Raw genomic sequence first — 15,268 nt, 5'->3', positions numbered from 1 at the left:
TAATTTCCCGGATCTCCTCTGGAACCCTTTTTAAAGATGGGAGTGACATTAGCTACCTTCCAGTCCTCAGGAATGGAGGCTGATTTTAAGGAGAGATTACATATTTTTGTCAGGAGATCCACAAGTTCACAATTGAGTTCTTTCAGAACTCTTGGATGTATGCCATCTGGGCCTGGTGATTTATCAGTTTTTAAGTTGTTTATCAGTTTTAGGACCTCCTCTCTCGTCACCTCAATCTGACTCAGGTCTTTCAACACCCCTCCCGAACTCAGCGGCTCTGGAGTGGGCAAGCACCTCTCATCTTCCACAGTGAAGACGGAGGCAAAAAATGCATTTAGCTTCTCAGCCATTTCCCTATCATCCTTCAGTACTCCTTTTACCCCTTGGTCATCCAAGGGCCCCACTGCCTCCCTGGCTGGTTTCCTGTTTCTAATGTATTTGAAGAAAGTTTTATTGTTGGTCTTTACATTTTTTGCTATATGCTCCTCATGTTTCCTTTTTGCCTGCCTGACTACAGACTTGCATTTTATTTGCCATAGCCTGTGTTCCGTTTTATCAGCCTCACTGTGACTAGCTTTCCACTGCTTAAAGAAATCCTTTTTACCTTTTACAGCTTCCATTACTTTGTTTGTTAACCATGTAGGCTTTTTCTTATACCTGTTTGTGCCTTTCCTAACCTGCGGAATATATTTTTTTTGAGCTTCTAGAATCGTAGTTTTAAATAGTTTCCAAGCTTCCCCAATGGTTTTGACCCTTTCTACTTTTCCCTTCAGTTTCCTCCCCACATGTCCCCTCATATCTGAAAAATTACCCCTTTTAAAGTTAAAAGTGGTTGTGTGAGTCTTTTTGGCCAATTCCCTATTTGTACAAATGTTGAACTCAACAACATTATGATCACTGTTCCCAAGTGGGCATCCTCTGTGGGCATCCTCTGTACCACTTGGGGGCCTGGAAGCCCTGCCCATCCCCATCTGGAGGTTGGTAACCCTAGTTAAAGGGCTCCAGCCATTCATTTATTAAAATGGGAGCACAGTGATAAATCGAGGTAGGCAAAGTTTGTTGCTTTTATGATTACTCAGGAGCCCTCGCTGATAATGCCCTTCCCTGATGCCTATTGCTTCTTATAGCATTACAAGTGGAGTGCAACGTACGCCTCGTTTGATCAAGGAGTTGACTTGCATGCTTGGACAGAAGCCTGGAGATAGGAATCCCATGTACATCTCCTTTCAAGTTGTTAAAAAATCCACAAACATATTTGCAAACGATACGGCATGTTGTCATGTGAGCCTGGACCTGCCATTGATCCTGTAGCATATAAACAGCATAAAAGACTGAGTAGCCTAAAATGGTAAAACAGTCCTGAGGCAAGAAGCGTACCAGAAAAACAGATTTTTTGAAAGGTGAGACAAAAGAGACGCAGGTAGACAGGACCAGGCAAGCCTCAAGGGGAACAGCCTTCCGTAGTAGCATTGCCAGGTCCCCCCGTCCATTGGGATGGGGATGGGGAGGTAGGGTTGCTAGGCTGCGAAACTTCTGGAGATTTAGGGATGGAGACTGGGGAGGACAGGGACCTCAGTGGGGTACAATGCCATAGAGTTCGCCCTCCAAAGCATCCATTTTCTCCAGGGGAACTGATCTCTGTAACCTGGAGCAGAGCTGTAATTCCAGAGGATCCCCAGGCTCCACCTGGAGGCTGACATCGCTATTCCACAGTTCCAAGTGCCACTGCTAAAAAAACCCCAACCCTGTCTCTGGTTGCTACCTGCCTCACCTCTACACGTGGGAGCACAGAGAGCAACGTACATGAGGGCTCAGAATGATCACTGTGGCCCTGGCCGCCCAGTTTCTGTAAGTACCTGAGTCACACTTGAATTCAGCTTCAGACAGCATTAGGATTAAAAGGGATGGGAACTGTGCTGTAGTAATCCTATTAACACCCACACCCCTTCAGAAGAAACATTGTGCTGGCTGTTTATTCCATTACTCCGTTTCATTCGATTAGCCTTTCCCTCAGCAAGATTGAGAAAAATGCATACCTGTTCCTGCTTGGCCATTTCCCACAGCCAGCCGTTTTAGTCAAATGAATGTTTTTGCCAAGGTTAATTTAGACATTTCTCCTGGAGGAAACGAATGATTTAGTATAAACAGACCCAGAGTTCACCGTGCGACTGTCCACTGAAGGTATGCCTGAAAACAAACCAGTGAATCATTCTGTGTGCACTCTGTTAATGTTCTCCTCCTCATTACCATTACAGAACTGAGACAGAGAAACACATCAAGCCTTCCTAGAAGGAAATGGTTTTGAAAGTGAGCTGTGTGAGGAGTAGGACCAGTTGCCAACTGCTTGACATCTTTTCCAGTTTGGTGTAGTGGTTAAGTATGCGGACTCTAATCTGGGAGAACCGGGTTTGATTCCCCACTCCTCCACTTACACCTGCTGATGTGACCTTGGGTTAGTCACAAGCTCTGGCACAGCTGTCCTTGAAAAAGAGCAGTTTGTGTCAGAGCTCTCTCAGCCCCACCCACCTCACAGGGTGTCTGTTGCGGGGAGGGGAAGGGAAAGGAGTTTGTAAGCCGCTCTGAGACTCCAAGTGAAGGGCGGGGTATAAATCCAATCTCTTCTTCTCTTCTTCTTCCCTCTGGAATCACCCTACACACACACACACACACACACACACACACACACACTTCTCCTTTTGGCTGCCCTGAAGTGAGGAAGAGAGTTTTCCCATCACTAGTTATGAGAAAGAGTTACAGATTCTATATGTAGAATGAAAATGGTACTACTGGTTTGGTTGGAAATCTTTATTTATGACCCTGCCCATTGTTAGTGCAATAAATGCAAATCAGATTAATTCAATGATGGGAAGCCTTAAACAGTGAAAAAATGAAGGCAATTGAATATGACTACTTTCATGTGGCAAGTTTACCTGCTAGACCTCAAACAACCATGAAGGAATGAGTAGGGATGGGCACAAACCAGCTGATGAACTAAAGTTTGTCATGAATTTTGGTCGGTTCGTGGTTCATGAAGCAACGTTCATAAACTGAAGAACCACCACAAACTTTCACAAATTTTGATACTGTTCATTGTGGTTTGTGAATAGCAGAAAGCAGGGGTTTAAGCCTCTGCTTTCTGCTCTTCATAAAAAACAACTGTTCAGTTTAAATGGCTGGGAGCTGCAGGGAACAGAAAGCAGGTGTTTAAATGGCTCCAAGTCTGGGGCAGGCTGCCCAAGAAAGCCCCTTTAAACAGCTGAGTAATGGGGGCACCTTGCTCCTATGGCTCAGTTGTTTAGATTGGAAACAGCTGAGTCATGGGGGCAGCCTGCTCCCATCACTCAGCTATGTAGAGCCAAAAACAGCTGGGTGGCATGAGCAGCTGTTTTGGACACAAACTCAGTTTGGTTCATATGCAGGCCAACTGAATTTGTGGGGTTTGTGCTTCGGTTTGTGGTTCACCCATGAACCAAACTGCATTTTTGTGGTTTGTGTCCATCCCTAGAAATGAGGTGAAAGTAACAGAATTCAGACAGAACTCTCAGAACTGCATCTTTTAATCAAAAGCTTTGTCTTTATACCTCATTATTTTGCCTTTTGTTAGGCTTGCCACCAGATCTGAACATCATCTGTCTTTTACTCAGTAAACTGGCTAATAATTCTGAATATTTATATTTTACCAAATCCACAATAGCTTTAGACACACTGGAAAAATATTAGATCTATAATTTTGGCTGACAAACTCACCGTATTCCTGATGTACGGAGGCAATCTACAGATAACATTTTCCCTGGGGATATCCCCTGACCAGGTTGAGATATATGTTCTCATGTTCCACATTTTCCAGGCACCATTGGGACCAAGGGGCACAAGAAGAAGGAGCTTAGATCTTCCCCTACAGTATATTCCCAACCTGAAAAGATCTGGGATCCTGTTTGTCCTACTGCAGAAACATAACATGAAGCCCGTCAGTACAGTGCTCAATGTGCAAACAGTGGCTCTCCAGGATGATTTCAGTTCAGGAAAACTGTGAGGTGGAAGGTATAAGTCTCCTTTTCCTACAACCACAATCTGAACCAGGCCCATGGTGTGCCCAGGAAGAGGTGAAACCCAGGACATATCTCCTAAACTGATCCAGGGACATCCCCGGGGAAAATGCAGTATGGCATTGCCAGTTAATATGATCCTGGTTAGCAGGACTGGAAAAAGACAATTCTGTCCCACAGACCAAGGTGAGCCATTACCAGGATATTGGCATACTCTTGATATGCAGTGGTAACCAGTGCTGTTTCTCTGATGTGCATATGGTATGCTGCATCTCTTTCTGAACACATGCTTGTCTTGTCTCAGTCATCAGTTCCAATTCAACTAGTACACATCATATTTTTACATATATACCACAGGTGTTTCCCCCCAATGTGTGAAGCAGCCAGTGTTTGTTTTGTGTTTGTCATTGTTGCTTGTGAGCTCTGCAAAGTATCTGCTGGCCAGTGGAAATAAGTCCAGCTAGATGGACGCTTAGTCTTCCCCCATGAGGTTCTTCTTCTGAAGTCTCCAGCTTTTTCCGTTACTGCTCACAGTAAAAAATAGCCAATTTTCTCTGGAAAGATGTATTTGTTGGCTCCTGCCTCACTTTTCATCTAGTATCCAAGCTTCTAAATTAATGTCTGTAGCTTGGGAGCAATGAATAAATCAAGAGAAAACACAATAGACTGGAGGTTGAAAATAATTTGTCTAGCCAAGTGAGCAAAGAAGGCAGTTGGGTCATCAGAAGCCCAGAAATCCTAGCAATTTTTCCAGCTGGATACCCAGTATAATGAATTCAGATGGGACATTTTGGATTTCCAATTAGCCACGTGTGCTAGACTGGAAATGTGGGCTGCTTTTGGGGGTGGGTTGTACAGCACTCCAGTAATCACAGCAGACAGTGACATGATAGGGATCCAGACCAGAGGGCAGGTGAGAAAAAGAACCAACGGAACCTTTATCCATCTTATTCAACAAAATCCACTCCCCAAATCAGCTATATTAAATACTCCTCAACCTTTGATAGCAACCAGAAAAACTGGTTCATATACTAAGCATACTGCTTCAAGCCCGCATTCTGCAGGATTGCGCCACATCGGAAGAAGAATATTTTCATGATAGCATTCTAATTTAGTCAGGTTTCACCCCCTTGGGTTTCAGTTACACCCGCAAGAAGAAATATGTCCTTGGTGTATTACTGCAGTGTTTTTTTTCCCCAGTACTGTTGCTTGTCAGTGCCTAGAGCAAGAAGCCATAATTATAGACCATTAACAAGAGTCAACTTGTGAAGTTGTCAAAGTTAGTTTAGGTGCACTGACTGTTGCTGGGCTGATAGGCCCAGCGTGTTGACACTGCGGCAGAAACACCAGCCTTCAACTTTACCAGCTTTAGAAACAGCTATCTCATGGCAGGACTTGGAGAACGTGGAGAAGGCCTCCACTAAAGAATTTCTTGACATTGCATTTGCAGCTACTGGCAAATGGCATTCTACAAGGTGTCTTAACAAACAGTCCAAAAAGGCTGAGACTTTGCTTGCAAGTGCTGTAGAAGTTCACTGGAGTGAACAATGTTTGGTGGAGAGAAACATCTGGCAAATGACCCATATCTGCTGGATCAGGACATCCCCCTTCTTTATCCATGCGTGCAAAGCATTGAAACCGGCTCAAGTCTTCAACTGCAGATGCATTTAAAAGCTTGGAAACCTGTTCTACATGGTACAGATCTGGTTGATCTCTAAGGCCCCACTCCTGAAATGCTCACAGCAACACACGCCCACACTGGAATACCACATGGTGTGTATGGCAGAGATTTTTGGCTGGCTAAGCAAAGATTGCCTTCTGACTCCCAAATCCATGCAGGTTCAGATGGTATGCTTTCAAATTAGCAGCTGTGAGCCGATTACAGGCTCTGGAGCCCAGCAAGACATTGGCTGGCTGGGGCTGTATGCCAATGCAAGTCAGAGAGAATAATCTGATGTATCTCTCTCTCTGTCTATCAGTATTCTACCTACCTACCTACCTATCAGTATTCCAAAGCAACACAGCAAAGACCTCCAACACACTTTTTCTTGTGAACACAGAACTCCAACATAAAGGCCTGTGCCCCCTCCCCACCTGACCAATTCCATTTGGAGATGTAGATTATTTACATGGTTATTATTACAGTCTGCAGTAATTATAGCAAGCAAACATGTAATCAAGGAAGCAAAGGAATGGTTCTGAAGCACCCTTGTAATTTTAATCTGTAATAGTGGCTAGACTCACAATAAGCCACCTGGGAAAGAAATGGCTTCCTTTTCCAGATTTATGGAGTACAACGCTGTCAACTTTCAAGAGGCAGCTGTGATTTGTAATATATAACCAGTTCATAGACAATGCAGGCAACAAAACTGGGAGGAATTGAGCACTCTAATACCAATAATATGTCTCAGTCCAGGAGTTTGCATTAGGAATTGGGCCTCCAATGCACACATGGAACTCGATTGCCTACAAAAACAACTGCCTCATTTATTTCAACACTGTGTACAGAATGCCAACAGTTGTGTACAACTCAGAGTGCAAGTACAATGCACCAACACCCACCACTCAGGCTCCACTGGACTGTTTTGGATTGCTAGCTATTGGGAGGGGGAACGTGCAGATCTGTCCTCGCAGAGGAGGGAGAGCTTGTACCTGAACAAAACTTGGTCTTAAAGGTGCCACTGGACTCTTTTGGGCCTGGGGGGGGGGTCTCTGCAACTTACCTGGCTGCTTCTTGCTCTGACTGAGGGCTGCTGGGAGCAGGGGGTGTGGCTTGTTGCATGTGCCCACCCCCTGGGCTCTTTACTGCTGGAGCTCTGCTCCTGTGCGCTCCTGCAGGAAATAACCCCTGTAACTACCTCATTTTGGTCCTAAATAGTTGAAATTAAGAGGTATAATATATCAGATCATGGAGGTTCCATTTAGCTAACATAAATAACAACTATTGATGACTGATTCTCCATTAATTCATTTAACCCTGTTCAAAAGCCATCTAAGCTTTTTCACAATACCTTCCAGCATTGAATTATGTAAGCTGCTTTATTTAAAATATTTATACCCTACTTATCTGGTAAATGCTCAAAGCAGCTTACAACTTCCCTGGGACAATATGTATATAGACACAATGATATAAAACCAATAAACATAATTTTAAAAGCTAAAAAAAAAGGTATTGCCCAGTCAGAAAAGTCACTCTGAAGAAGAATCCTGATGCCATGATGAAAGAGGAAGGTTTTGTGGGCCTTCTAGAATGCAAGAGAAGGCAAAGAATCCCAGGTCAACTGACAGCTTTAGGGCCACAGCTACAAAGGCTTTGCTGTCAAGAGCAGCAGATGTTCACTTCACACAAACAAGTGATAGCTGAAGCCACTTTTACCTGTTTGTCCACAGCAGGAGGTATGCTACATCTGAACATGGAAGTTTCTTCTAACTTTCAGGTCTGATAGGGGAGAGGCTTGCATAGAGTGGAGCGGGTTTGGGTGAGGAGAATTGCAGGTGTGGTGGTGGGAGTGCCTTGGAAGGGGAAGTGGGGAACTACTTGCTGTGCTCCTCCTCCTTCTTTTATGCATCCACCACTTCCCCCTCTGCTGAGCTGAGGAACGACAGTGCTATGTGCATATCAGAACATACAAGCACCTCCGGATTCAATGATTCTCTCAAATCTGGCTGGAGACATTTATGCAGGATGCTTTATTCCGAGGACTCGGTTGAGGATCTCTGGGGACATCAAAAGGAATTATTCTGACCAGGATCTTGGAGGCTTTTTGTTTAACAAATAATAGGGTTATAGTTGAGGTAGAGCTGAACTGCTATCTCTGCTAAGTCCACCAGAGGGTCAAAGACAAGAACTTCAGCAATGAAACCTTGGGTCCGAGTAGGGACTATCTTTAAGTACATACCGAGACCAGCTGAGGTGACTTCAGATGCAGCTACTACATAAGTGATTTTATTTTATCCAGTCCAAGTCAGGAAATATAGACTTGAGAAACCCAGATGATGAGGGCTGGCTTGGCATCATTCATCTGGTGCACATCTGTTCACTAATGACCACAATATGGCAAGCGTGCAGTCATAACTGCAGTCTCTTATGTTCATAGTTAATAGTTCCCTATGTTAAAAACTAAAAAGAGGGTATGCATCAGTAACGATGGCTATGCAGCATTTTCTAAAAATCAAGAGGAAGGGCACTTTCCTTACCTTCTCTGATAGCCTATTCTACGTAACTTGAGGAATGACCTCAAAAAAAACCATAAATGTTGCAGATGAATATACCACCCCATGGTTGCAGTCACATGTACCAGAAAAAATGGGGAGGGGGGGAAAGTGAGGCTATTTCCTCTGGAGGAATTTGACCCACAGTTGCACAATCACACCTCCCTTTGAAGCTGTGGGCGCAGTCCGTCAATACATGATCAGACGCAACTGCGGGTGAGTTGGGGGGGGGGGGTTGTGCCGTTTCTCCCCCCATGCGCTTAACCGAGGGATCAATTAATCGCACCTCCGCACCGAGGACTCCCTATGGAGTTTGCGATGACGCGCATACTGCGAGGGGGGGGGGACAACAGCATGGAGTCGGGGTGGCCTGATCAGACCATCACGACGCCATGAGAGTGCGCTGGAGCAATCAGACACGGGAAAGTGTCCGTGGCCCATCACAACCTGTTAATTACCAGATTTCCCCGTGTCTTTTAACTCCACTTCTGCAAGCAGAACGGGTTGCTGATGGCTGCGGAATGCTTCCCAGATGTTGTTGTCTGATCACGCCCTTTAAATCTGCTTGACCTTCACACCTATGTCGGGTCTAATTGTGCGTATGATCGCAGCCTATGGGGATGGTCATCACAAGAAAAGGCTTGTAGGAAAAATAAAGCTGGTGCCCAGGTTCTTACCAGGAGAGATGGCTTCTGGATGTATGGGTTCCAGGTCATGAAGAGCTTTAAAGGTAAGAATCCAGAAACAAAGTTAGCTAAATTAAGGGGTGGATAAACATTGTTTGAAGGAGCTGCGGTGGCTCAAGTGGTTAAGACACATTATGGCGACATTACTTCCAGGTAAAGACCTGGAAGTGACATCATCATATCAAGCAACATTCTAGAAAATTTCCCAGTCTTTATGGTAAATAACATAGGTACAATTCCTAAAGCATCACTCAACATGGTGATGTCACTTCTGGGTTTTCATCTGGAAGTGATGGTGGCTCATTGAGCAATGTCCCCTCCCTGTTTTCCCTATTTCTCAATGGAGCATAGGTGAGGGATGGGTAGCACAGCCAGGAGTTTTCACTCTATAAGCAGGGAACTGCCATTATGATGACAGCCACCCTTAAGCTGTTGACTAAGCATCTGCAGTAACCAGCAGTAAGGAGTGAAACCACTGGAGTGCTATCTCTAGCATGTTCTTGTATAACAGCAGTCAGAGATTGTTCAGCAGAAAAACTAACGCTGCTGTTCCAAAACTTAGCCTGAAGACCGACTGAAATGGGTCAAAGGCAGAAATGTCATCCAGGAACTTCTGAAGTTGCTCTGACACCACCCATTTAAACACCTGACCCTCAAAGTACAAGTCAAAGACCTGCCTCTAAGTAGCTTCATCCTCTTTACATAGTGATTAATGTTAATGTTTCGCATATGAGCCATAGGCTCATGGATTGTGAAGCTCATACTTAAGCTAGTAGTGAGACTTTTCAAAAATACAATGGCATGCATAGCCAGAGAAAATACAATGGCATGCATAGCCAGAGAAAATACAATGGCATGCATAGCCAGAGTCAGGTTGTAGTTTATAACTTGGAAGCTGAAGCAAAGATCAAGAGATTGTACTTAAAATAACATTGTATTGAGAAAGGAAATAAAAACTTCACTAGAACACCATTTTCTCTTCCAAGCACTGAAAACATTTTAACTTTCACCACATCAGTCAATAGAAGATACTGAACACATTGTCTGTAATTTAATTAATGGCCTTGTCTAGGACCAATCCTATGCATGATAACTAGCAAGTAAATTTGCTGAGTTCTGTGGGGTTGTCCTCAAGAAAGTATGCCCAGGATTATAGTCTTAATGTTTGACCCAGCAGCTTCCAGAAGTATGGAAGAAAAACAACCCCAGTTTTCTCATAACAACTCTCTGAATTAACCCAAATGGTTTTTAGACTGTATTTCAGAGATTAACATATATCTATTATTAGTAGATATCTGAGGATTGATTCACACAATCATTTGGGGGAAGGAATCGCCATGAGATCCCTTTCTCTCCTCAATATTTACACAATGGAACTTGGTGCTAATAATAAAATGACAGCTATCTGTAGTAGTTTGGTAACAAAAGATACCCCCTGAGTAGGCCACCAATACTCATCTTTTGTAGATGGTCAATCAACTCTGATAAGAGCTCCCTAACAAAAACTGATTTCATGGATGCATAGAAATTTATACCTATGTATCAGAGCACCGAGTACCCACTACTATGCATTGAATCATACTACCCCTCATAACCAACGCCCCAAGACAATTACATTCTTATCCAGTTCTTCCAGAGCTTAGGGTGCCACACATGAGTCTCTATTCCCAAGGAGGTAGTTTAGGATGGAAAAGAGTGACTGCTCCAAGGCTGTCAAAGTAAGGTGCATGGCTGAGTGGGAAGCTAAACTCAGATCCCATCAGTCCCATAACTACATCACCAAATTTTCCTTCTGCTTAAACTAGACAGCAAATACCCACAAAGAGATGAGAGATATTTTCTTGTCTACCACAATGAACACAAGATCTAGATGTGCATGCTGTCTAGCCATCATGTTTTTCAGGGTTTTGTGTTCTTGGTGTCACTTGTATATTACATTAATGGGTAGCAATTGTTCCCAGGCAGAATTTTCTTCCTCTTTGGATGGCCTCTTCCTGTCATGCTTATGGTATCTATGCCGTGGTCACATATTTTCTATTTCCATTAATTGTCCATCATCACCATTATGAGACACTTAAAAAAGTCAGTTGTAAATAACATTGATGTAATAAGTTTGCAAGCCTTTAATAACAATCTGTTTTAATAAGTGACACTCCAGCCCTACAGCAAAAGCCTTCTTTTGGTTGCATAGTGTGGATGCAAATGACTTTAGCATCTCTTTATCCAGTTTTGGCAGATGTACCGTTTGCCGGTTCCCATTTATAAAATGCTCAAATTATGTTGTTAATGAAATTTGGTTCTCGATACGTTGACCAAAATTTACAGGCTGTCACTCGCAAAACCTGATTTTGCCAATTAGGATCGTATTACTTGCCTATTAATATTGGTTAGTCCTTGACACTAATTAAACTCATTTGTAATTCAGTCCTTGAAACATTCTCAGGATGATAGTGACTTTCAGTAAGAAATCGGCAAAACTCCGAGTCTCAGCTTCATCTCTTTCAAATCAGAAACAAAATGGTAAATCATAAATTAATGCTTGAAGGTGAAAGGAGAAAGGTGGTATTGTTTGAGGAAGGGACTTACTAGCCTATTTCATTCACTCAGTTCAGCCAGGCAGAAACACTCTTTGCCTTTGTCATTAGTAACCTTCTTTATCCATATAAACAAAATGCGTTTTCAATTTTCTACCATGCCTATTACTGACTTTGGCCACCTCACCCAATTCTAATTAGACATATTGTGCTGCCGCCAGTGAGCATTAACTGTAGGCAGTAGTAGTTTGGTAAAACTGCTGTGTATCTTTAAGAGTAGTTGCACCTGGGAATTGTAGTTCTCAGTTAGGGGTCCCAGCAGCTGGACAGGACACATATAAAGACCAGAGATGTGGAGAACACCTCTGAGCTGGTCAGAACTGAGTTCAGGAAGGGGTAACTACTCCCCTCACAAATATCAGTGCATTGGTCAGTTTACTACAAGTATGATTCCAAGCTTGGAATGCCTTGCAAAAACATGCTGTTCTCCTTCCCCATCTCTGCCCCTGCCACCTACTGCTGCAGAACTAGGCTGATGGTGGTAATGGCTGGCAGACAGATAAGTGGCTCATGGGCTGTTGCATCCAATGGGTGGGCAGGCAGAGAATCTGTCTTCCCCGCCTATCTGCCACCTGCCTTGGTGTACCCTAGGAAATGTAGTCCCCAGGGACCCCTTGATATCAGCATCTGGCATCCTGAGAAATACCATCTCACAAATTGCATCACACTGTCATGAAAGACGGTAGTGGGGGAGTGTCATCCCATCTGTGGTACTTATACCAGCACTTCCTTTCTCACTCTAAATGCAAGAGAATGAGGATACAAAGTCCTGGGATAGTGGAATGGACTGTACCACTTGCGTCTATAACTGGTGGATTCTAACTTTGCATGTTCCCTCATTTGAAAAAAAAATGCAAGTAGAATAGCACAACAGGAGAAAGGGCTCATCCCAGCTCTTTGCTTGGTGCACTGATTGTCTGTCTGCAGGCAGCTTTTAACACAGGGGAATATTCCAAAATGTGATCGTCCACCTGCAGTCTGAAATGGTGCTGTCCATTCTACCATCCAATATCTATGGCTCTTCATGCACCTGTGTGTGTGAACCTGGTGTGAGATTGTAGAGTTCTTGGAGCAGGGACCTGTGTTTGCTTATTCTATAAAGTGTAATGCACTTAGCTGCTGCTGGATAAAACACCACATACTCCAAAGCAGCGGTCATACTGGAGCCAGGAAAACACATGGCACAACTGGCTTTCCTACTATAATCTGATTCTCTGAAACGTGGCCTATTAAGATGCCTCCCCCATAAGACCATCAACCCTTCAGGATGTAGACTCTTTTTTATGACCACAATCTGGCTGTAGGGATTGCTTGGCTGCAGACTCATTCATCCTACTCAGGGTGCTAGGTGTGAACTAAATATTTTGTGATGAATTTTGGCTGGTTTGTGAACTGAAGTTCATGGCAGGGCAACCAGCACAAACTTTCAAGTGGTACATGGTGGTTTGTGAATGGATACGTTTCCAGACGGACTGACTCTGCTTAATCAAAACATTTACCAAACTTCAAAGCAACAGGAGGGGGCCAAATTCTCCAGCCTTGGAAACACCAATAGGGGTGAAGTTCCCCTGTGAATTTGGTGTCACTGGCTTGTTTCTGAGCCATTCCATAGACTCCTGTAACTGCAGCTGTCTTTTCCAGAGATAGCACCCTTTTTGGAGGTCCATAACTGAGACCCCAGAAATGTAATCCACCCCCAATTTGGAGAGATTGTAGTGGGCAGCAGGGTGAGGTTCCCTGTGCATTTGGTGTGAGTAGCTTGTATGACATCCATTTTGTACACTTTTGACCCTGCCCTTGACATTTCCCCCCAAAGCACTTTCTTGGGGGCATCTTCTTTGGGGGGGCCATAACTCAGACCCCCTAAGGCCAATCTGCACCTAACTTGGAGGGTGTGTAGAGGTGCATCAAGGGGAGGTCTGCTGTGAGTTTGATGTCTCTAGGTTGCACATGGTCTGTTTTATACACTCTTGAACCCCATGAACCTGCGCCTGCCATTTCCCCAGAAAGCACTTTCCTGGAGGCACCTTCTACAGGAGGCTGTAACTTGGACCCTGTAAATCCAATCCTGATGAAACTTGGAGGTCAGGTAGAGGAGAGTCAGTTGGGGATCCCCTGCAAGTTTGGTGTCTCTAGCACACCAGGGGGATTCAACTGCATCATGAACCTCACAAATCAAATCGGCTCATTTGGCACGTAAAACTTTATCATGGTTCGTGGTTCATGAACCAGGCATACCAAGAACCAAAACAAACCACATTTTCCCGGTTCATGCCCATCCCTAGGTGTGAGTCAGAAACACCATCAGGGCTCTTCTGGGATGCTGACTGGCCAGCCAAGTTAGCCTCAACTTGCCAGGATCCGCTGGGAAAACAATACACATTTCAAGGTAGTGGTACAGCAGGACTCTTCTTGCACGCTTTGTTTCCGTAGCCTGGGTGTAGCCACTGAAGTCTGTACATCCCATGTGCAGCTTTTGTCAACTACTGATTAATCCAGATATGTACTGTTCTTTCCCTTGTTTTGAGCATGACATACAGTAGCTGCAAACAGAAAACACACATCATATCTAATTCATTTTCAGTCTACAAAACTCAATTGGGGAACTGAAAGGGAAAATTCTCCACATTCATGCCCCTTGTTTGGATGAACAAAATACTGAGGCGGTCTCTGTCTTCTGTCTCCAAAATCAATTCCAAGTTTGTCATTTGGAAGATAAATACTATTGTCAAATTATTTTACTTTTCCAAAAAAATTCATTTGAAAGTCTATTCTTCCCATTTTTAGATTTGTGTGCTTAATGGGTACCAAAACATTCTGAAGACACAACATTTTGAAGTACTATATGCCAATTTAAACATTACTCTAATGGTCAGAGCTGGGGGGGGGGTGGACCCTTGCTTTCCTGCCACTGTTCACTCAGGTCCAGGGACTCCTTGTCTTCACAAAATTCATGTGCTCACAGTGCCCTCCAAATCCATATCAATGTCATGAATAGCTCTGTACACATTGCACTGAGTATGGGAATCAGATCCTGCCCCAAGTGAATCAGGGAAACCATGTGCCCAGAGCTCCATGTGAATTTTGGATCAGGCTCATTTGTTTTAGGGCCTGAAATCTCACAAAACTGTTTCCCAGAAGAAAGCAAGGATGATAAGATCAAGTAAAGAAACTATGTATACTGTCAGAATATTAGGAGTCATACAGTGCCAAAGAGTGAGCATATCTTGTTCTTGATGTTCATGTCCCATCAAAAGGGGGAGGAGAAAATGCAGCATGCATATATAATGCATTTTTAAAAGTTAAGCTTAGAAATCTAAATTAGAATTAAAGGTAAAGGTAAAGGTTCCCTTGCTCGAAAGCCAGTCGAGTCCGACTCTAGGGTTGCAGTGCTCATCTCTGTTTCAAAGCCGAAGAGCCAGCGCTGTCCGAAGACATTTCCGTGGTCATGTGGCTGGCATGACTAAACACCAAGGTGCACAGAACGCTGTTACCTTCCCACTGAAGTGGTACCTATTTATCTACTTGCAATTTCTTGCTTTCGAACTGCTAGGTTGGCAGGAGCTGGAACTAGAACTGCTGAACTACTGACCTTCCACAGCCTGCAGTTCAGCGTCATAACCACTTGAGCCACCGCAGCTCCTATGTCTATATCTGTCTTTGTAGAACACATTGATCTATGTCACATGGAACTATTATAGGGTTCCCAGGCCCCCGGTCCGGGTGGGTT

This window comes from Gekko japonicus, unplaced genomic scaffold (genome assembly GCF_001447785.1).
Source record: "Gekko japonicus isolate JY-2015 unplaced genomic scaffold, Gekko_japonicus_V1.1 scaffold217, whole genome shotgun sequence".
NCBI classification, from domain to species: domain Eukaryota; kingdom Metazoa; phylum Chordata; class Lepidosauria; order Squamata; family Gekkonidae; genus Gekko; species Gekko japonicus.
Note: the sequence above shows the minus strand (reverse complement) of the source record.